Genomic DNA, 5,708 nt, shown 5'->3' on the forward strand with positions numbered 1-5,708 from the left:
TGGGTGATCAACTCCAATGACTGTGGGAGTGTGAGTACCCCCATATTACCCTCCTGAACATCAGAGCTATATATACTACCATCATCTCCACTTGTGGATCCCACAGTCACCTCGAACTCAACATATCCAAAATGAAGCTCATCACTGTACCTATGAATGCCACACCTCCTTTGTTCAGCTCAGTAAATGGTCTCACTATTTACCAGCAACTCAGGGATCACTCTTCATTCCTCATACTTCTATCATTTCTGGCATCTAACCAATCACCAAATTCTGACATTCTACCTCCTAACATTTCATCTCCAACCCCTTCTTTCTAAACGCACTACCATGACCTTACTCTGGGCCCTCTCATTTTGCACTGGATTACTGCCTCGGCCTCCTAACTAAACTCAACACTGCCTGTCTAGTCCTCTTCCAACCCATCTTCCACACAGCAGCCAGAGTGATCATTCTAAAGAGTATCTCTGACCACATCCCTCCTTCAGCCAGTCCTCACTTGCCTCAGGAAAAAGTTTGCGCTCCTGAGCTGGGCCTACAAAATCCTCTAATATGTGGCCCTTGCCACCCTCTCTAAACTCACCTGTCATATTCCTTCCCAATCCCTTCCTCTCATTCCATAAACTGCTTGCAAATCCCTAAATATACCAAGCTTTCTCTTGCCTCCAGGGCTTTTCAAAAGCTGTTTTTCAAAAGCTGTTTGGAACTCTTCCCTCCCACATATTCACCTGGCTAACTCCTATTTATCCACGGGGCTCAGTTTTGATTATCATTTCCTCCAGAAAACCTTATTTGAAACCTACCTCCACGTCCAATGACTTGATTAAGTGTCTCTCCCCTCTTCTCCCACAGTCTCCCTTCTTATCTTAATTACTATACCATAATTGCCTGTTTGATTGTTTGTTTTCCCCTTTAAATTGTGGCATAGCTGCACAGGTTATACATTGCACAACTCACAAGAAACAATGATGTAAAGGGTGGCCCCTTTACAGAGTTATACAGTGTATACCCTACACAACTGTATCTGAAAGCCTACCTGTGACCCCTTTGAGGAGCAGGAGGACTTATCTTGTTCACTCTCATGTAAAATATGTGCTCAGAAAATAATTGTTGAATATATGAATGGATAGATGAATGATGAATGGGTTGATGAATAGACAGATGGATACAAAACTTATTCTTTGGTCTCCATGTCTCCTGGCCAATGAAAGTCTGCACCCTCCATTATCCTTGTTATCTATCTCCCATCTGCCCTACTCACCTCTAATTAATTCACCACCTCACCTAGCTTCCAAGCAAGTACCTTATTTAAAGGAGTTAGTCTTTATGTTGCTTAAAATCAAGACATTTCTCTTTAGTTGTCCTAATTCCTAGGAGTCTCCTGAAGTTTTAATCAGGAATAATTGATGACATAGGATTATGTGGGTTTTCATATCTGACATTATAAAAAGTTAACCAGATTCTCTGCTGTATATCCTAGGGCATAGAAGATTGGAAAAAAATACAACTGAAATCTTCCTTTCTCCCCCCACCTTTCCTTTATTTTCCCACTGTGTAAAGAGAAATTGCCTTTGGAAAATTACAGAGTTTTTCTCTCTGCATCCTAAAGAACAAGAACAAAAAAAAAAAAACAATTTACAAGAATTACAACCAAGGAACTGAGCCTAAGAAACATTTGAAGATGTACTATGCAGATATGCCAAATGATAGAAGTCAGACTCAACAGGACAAATATCATATAATTCCATTTATATAATATTCTTACAAAGGTAAAACTATGAGGTCTAAAAACAAATTAGTAGTTGCCAGGGGTTGAAGGGCTGGTAAACTGGAGACGAAGGTGGGGGGGAGGGGAGATGGCGGGGGGTGGGGGCGGGGAAGGAATAGAAGTGTTCTATATCTTGATTATGGAAGTGGTTACAAAACCATATGCATTTGTCGAAACTTACAGAACTGTACACTTGAAGAATTTTACTATATATAAATTATACTTTAAATTTTTTACATGAATAAAGTCATAGATGCATAAATCATTAACAACAATGTAAATGAGAAGAATGCAGAAGGTAATATATGGTAAATTCAGTCCTGTTAGTTTCTATTCATTATCTACTTCTGGAAATCCACTGCAAACATCATTTTTTTCTCACTCTTTTGATTATTCTCTCTTTATTCCTCCTTTTTCTCAAACTAAAACAGACTTAGACTTGAAATTTGTGTTGCTACTTCCCAGCAGATGAATCCTGGACAAATCACTCAACCTCACTGAGCATTGGTTTCTGGGTTTCCTTATCTGTAGACCAGGAAAAACCATACCCATCTCCCAGGGGTTTTCTATGAGTGCTAAAATAGATGTAAGTGAAAGCAGACACAGTGTTTTGGGAAAACCTGTAGGTACCATTTTATTCATCCATCCATCCATCCCATTAATCATCTACTGATCATTTAGGATTAAAAGGGAAGAAGGACCAGCAAATTCACTTTGTTAAGGGTCTAATGGTACTGAGGCAAACACCATCATTTAAAGTTTTTTATTTTTATTTATTTATTTTTTTAACGCCTATAGCACCTGGTCTTCCTAGGCGGTCTCGCATCCAAGTACTAACCAGGCCCGACCCTGCTTAGCTTCCAAGATCAGATGAGATCGGGCATGTTCAGGGTGGCATGGCCGTAGACTAAAGTTTTTTACTTAATCCTCCCAACCCCACAAAGAAACTCAGATATAGAAATATCAGGTTGTGCAGCCAGGAAAAGGAGTCAACAAAATATAAATTTTTCTGAGTCTTCCCATTCCTTCCCCAGGTGTCAGAAATTCTGTTTTTCAAATGTTATTTCCTTTGGCTCTCACAACAATCCTACAAGGCACATAACCTTATCCCCATTTTATAGTTGTGGAAACTTAGGGGTTGTCTCTTGCTCAGGAAACCATGAGCTAGTAAGTGACTCACTCCTACAGCTCCAGTTCAGTTCTTGTCACTGTTAATTGGTCCAGGTCAAGTTTCCAAGCATGGCACTCACCCTCCTTTGACAAGACCTGGGCTGTGTGTAATGTATTGCAAGGTCAGCACACAAAAGAGAAGATGCCATCACTGCCCTGAGGGATAGGAGATGTCTGGAGTTTAAAAACATCTTGGCAGGTAAAGAATCTTCATGGTGTGTGGACTTTTCCAACATTCGGAGTACGACTTTGAACCTGTTACTTCCGCTTTCCGAACCCCAGTTCTCTCCTCTGTTAAACTGGTTTTATTATGCTACCTGTCAGGACTGTGGTGGGGATTCAATGAGATATATATGGAAAAGCACCCAGCATGAGAATGGTCCCTCCTGTTTTCAGTACCTGCCCCACAAGGCTCAGATCCACCACCTACCCATGTTCAGGTTGGAGGCTTGGGAGAAAAACTCTAAGGAGACAAGTTTATGGGGTTACATGTTAAATGAGGATGTTGGGTACTTGGATCAAAGCTGCAATCCTTTATCATGGCAAGATGTTTTTGGATGTGGAAGTGGGAGTTGTTGATATAGTTACCCTATGCTCTGGACAACGCACAGGGACTAAGCCAAGCCTTGGGGCACAAGTGGGCATTATTCCCATGAGACCCTGTTGAAGAAGGTCCTCACTCCTCAACAGCAAGAGGACAGCAAAGCCCTTAAAACAGAGCGGGGAAGCCCACAGACAACGACTCATTTCCCAAAAACTCCTGGTTGCAAGTGAAGGACAACATTTGCACAGATAGAAACCGTATGGCGAGCAGAAGTTGGCTCATCCCCTGTCCATGTGGTCCTTTCATGTTCACATCCACAAACTCTCTACCTCCTGATTTCCTCTCTGACTCTCTCCTTCTCCCCTCTACTATGAAAAACCATTCTGTAGTTTTGAGTACAAGAGGCCTTGATTTGAATCCTCAATTTTTTCCCCCCAATGCATTGAGCATGCTCTGAATTTTTTCATTCCCTTGACAGTCTAGGCTTTGGGAACTCAAAAGCCAAAGCATCACTCTTTCCTCTGCCAAAGCATCCATTCCCTGGGATAATTTGTCTCAGAATAATCCAGCCTAGTGGTTCTCAAAGTAACAAACAATAACTGCATCACCTGGAAACTTGTTACAAGTGCAAGTTCTCAGGCCCCCTCCCAGACCTACTGAGTCAGCTACTCAAGGAATGGGGCTCAGTAATCTGTTTTTTTTTTAATTAAGTTTATTGGGGTAACATTGGCTAATACAATTATATGATTTTCAGGTGTACATTATCATTTGACATCTGTATATTCTATTGTGTGTTTACCACTCAAAGTCTAGTTTCCTTTGGCTACCATATATTTGACCCTCTTTATCCCAAATACCTTTCCCCTCCTCCTCCACCCCCTACTCTCTGGTAACCACTAGTCTATAGTCCATGTCCATGAGTCTCTGTTTGTTTGTCCTGTTCATTTGTTGCTTTTAGGTTTATATCCCACATACAAGTGATATCATGTGATTTTCAACTTTTTCTGTCTGGCTTATTTCACTTAGCATGATTATCTTGAGGTCCATCCGTGTTGTCACAAATGGCAGTATTTCACCTCTTCTTATGGCTGAGTAATATTCCATTGTATATATGTACCACATCTTCTTTAGCCAATCGTCTATTGTAGGATACTTCGATTGCTTCCATGTCCTGGCCACTGTGAATAATGCTGCTATGAACATCGGTGTGCAAATATCTTTTCGGATATAGGTTTTCAAGTCTTTGGGGTAATACCTAGTAGAGGGATTGCTGGATGATATGGTTGATCAATTCTTAGTTTTTTGAGGAATCCCCATACTTAGTTTTTTGAGGAATCCCCATGTTTTCCATAGTGGCTGTACCAATTTGCAGTCCCACCAGCAGTATATGAGGGTTCCTTTATCACCACATCCTCTCCAACATTTGTTATTACTGGTCCTGTTGATTATAGCTATTCTAACAGGTGTGAGACAGTATCATACTGTGGTTTTGATTTGCATTTCCCTAATAGCTAGTGATGTTGATCATCTTTTCATATTTTTGTTGGCCATTTGTATGTCCTCTAGGGACAAGTGTCTGTTCAGGCCCTCTGCCCATTTTTTGATTGGATAATTTGGGGGTTTTTTTGTTGTTATTGAGTTGTATGAGTTCTTTGTATATTTTGTATATTAGGCCCTTATCGGAGGCATTGCTTGCAAATATATTTTCCCATTCGAATGGTTGTCCCTTTACCTTGATGGCTTCTTTTGCTGAGCAGAAGCGTTTTAGTTTGATGTAGTCCCATTAATTTTTTTAGCTTTTACTTCCCTTGCTTTTGAGGTCAAATTCGTAAAATCCTCTTTAAGTCCAATGTCCTTGAGTTTAGTTCCTATGTTTTCTTCTATGCATTTTATTGTTTCAGGTTGTATATTCAGGTCCTTAATCCATTTTGAGTTAATTCTGGTGTGTGGTAATAAACAACAGTCTAGTTTCATTCTTTTACAGGTGGCTTTCCAGTTTTCCCAGCATCATTTATTGAAGAGGCTTTCCTGTCTCCACTGTATGTTTTTGGCTTTTTTGTCGAAAATTATTTGCCCGTATAAATATGGATTTAATTCTGGACTCTTGATTCTATTCCACTGGTCTGTGTGTCTGTTTTGCTGCCAATACCATGCCGTTTTGATTACTGTTGCTTTGTAGTATAATTTGAAGTTGGGCAAAGTGATGCCTCCAGCCTCATTCTTTTT

General features: G+C 40.4%; 1 pseudogene; it reads right to left on the bottom strand.

The window, feature by feature from the left end:
* Window positions 1–2,557: 2,557 nt before the first annotated feature.
* On the bottom strand, window positions 2,558–2,676 carry LOC111745980 (annotated as a pseudogene).
* Between the last annotated feature and the right edge of the window lie 3,032 nt (window positions 2,677–5,708).

Source organism: Pteropus vampyrus, unplaced genomic scaffold, assembly GCF_000151845.1.
Source record: "Pteropus vampyrus isolate Shadow unplaced genomic scaffold, Pvam_2.0 Scaffold171, whole genome shotgun sequence".
Lineage (NCBI taxonomy): Eukaryota > Metazoa > Chordata > Mammalia > Chiroptera > Pteropodidae > Pteropus > Pteropus vampyrus.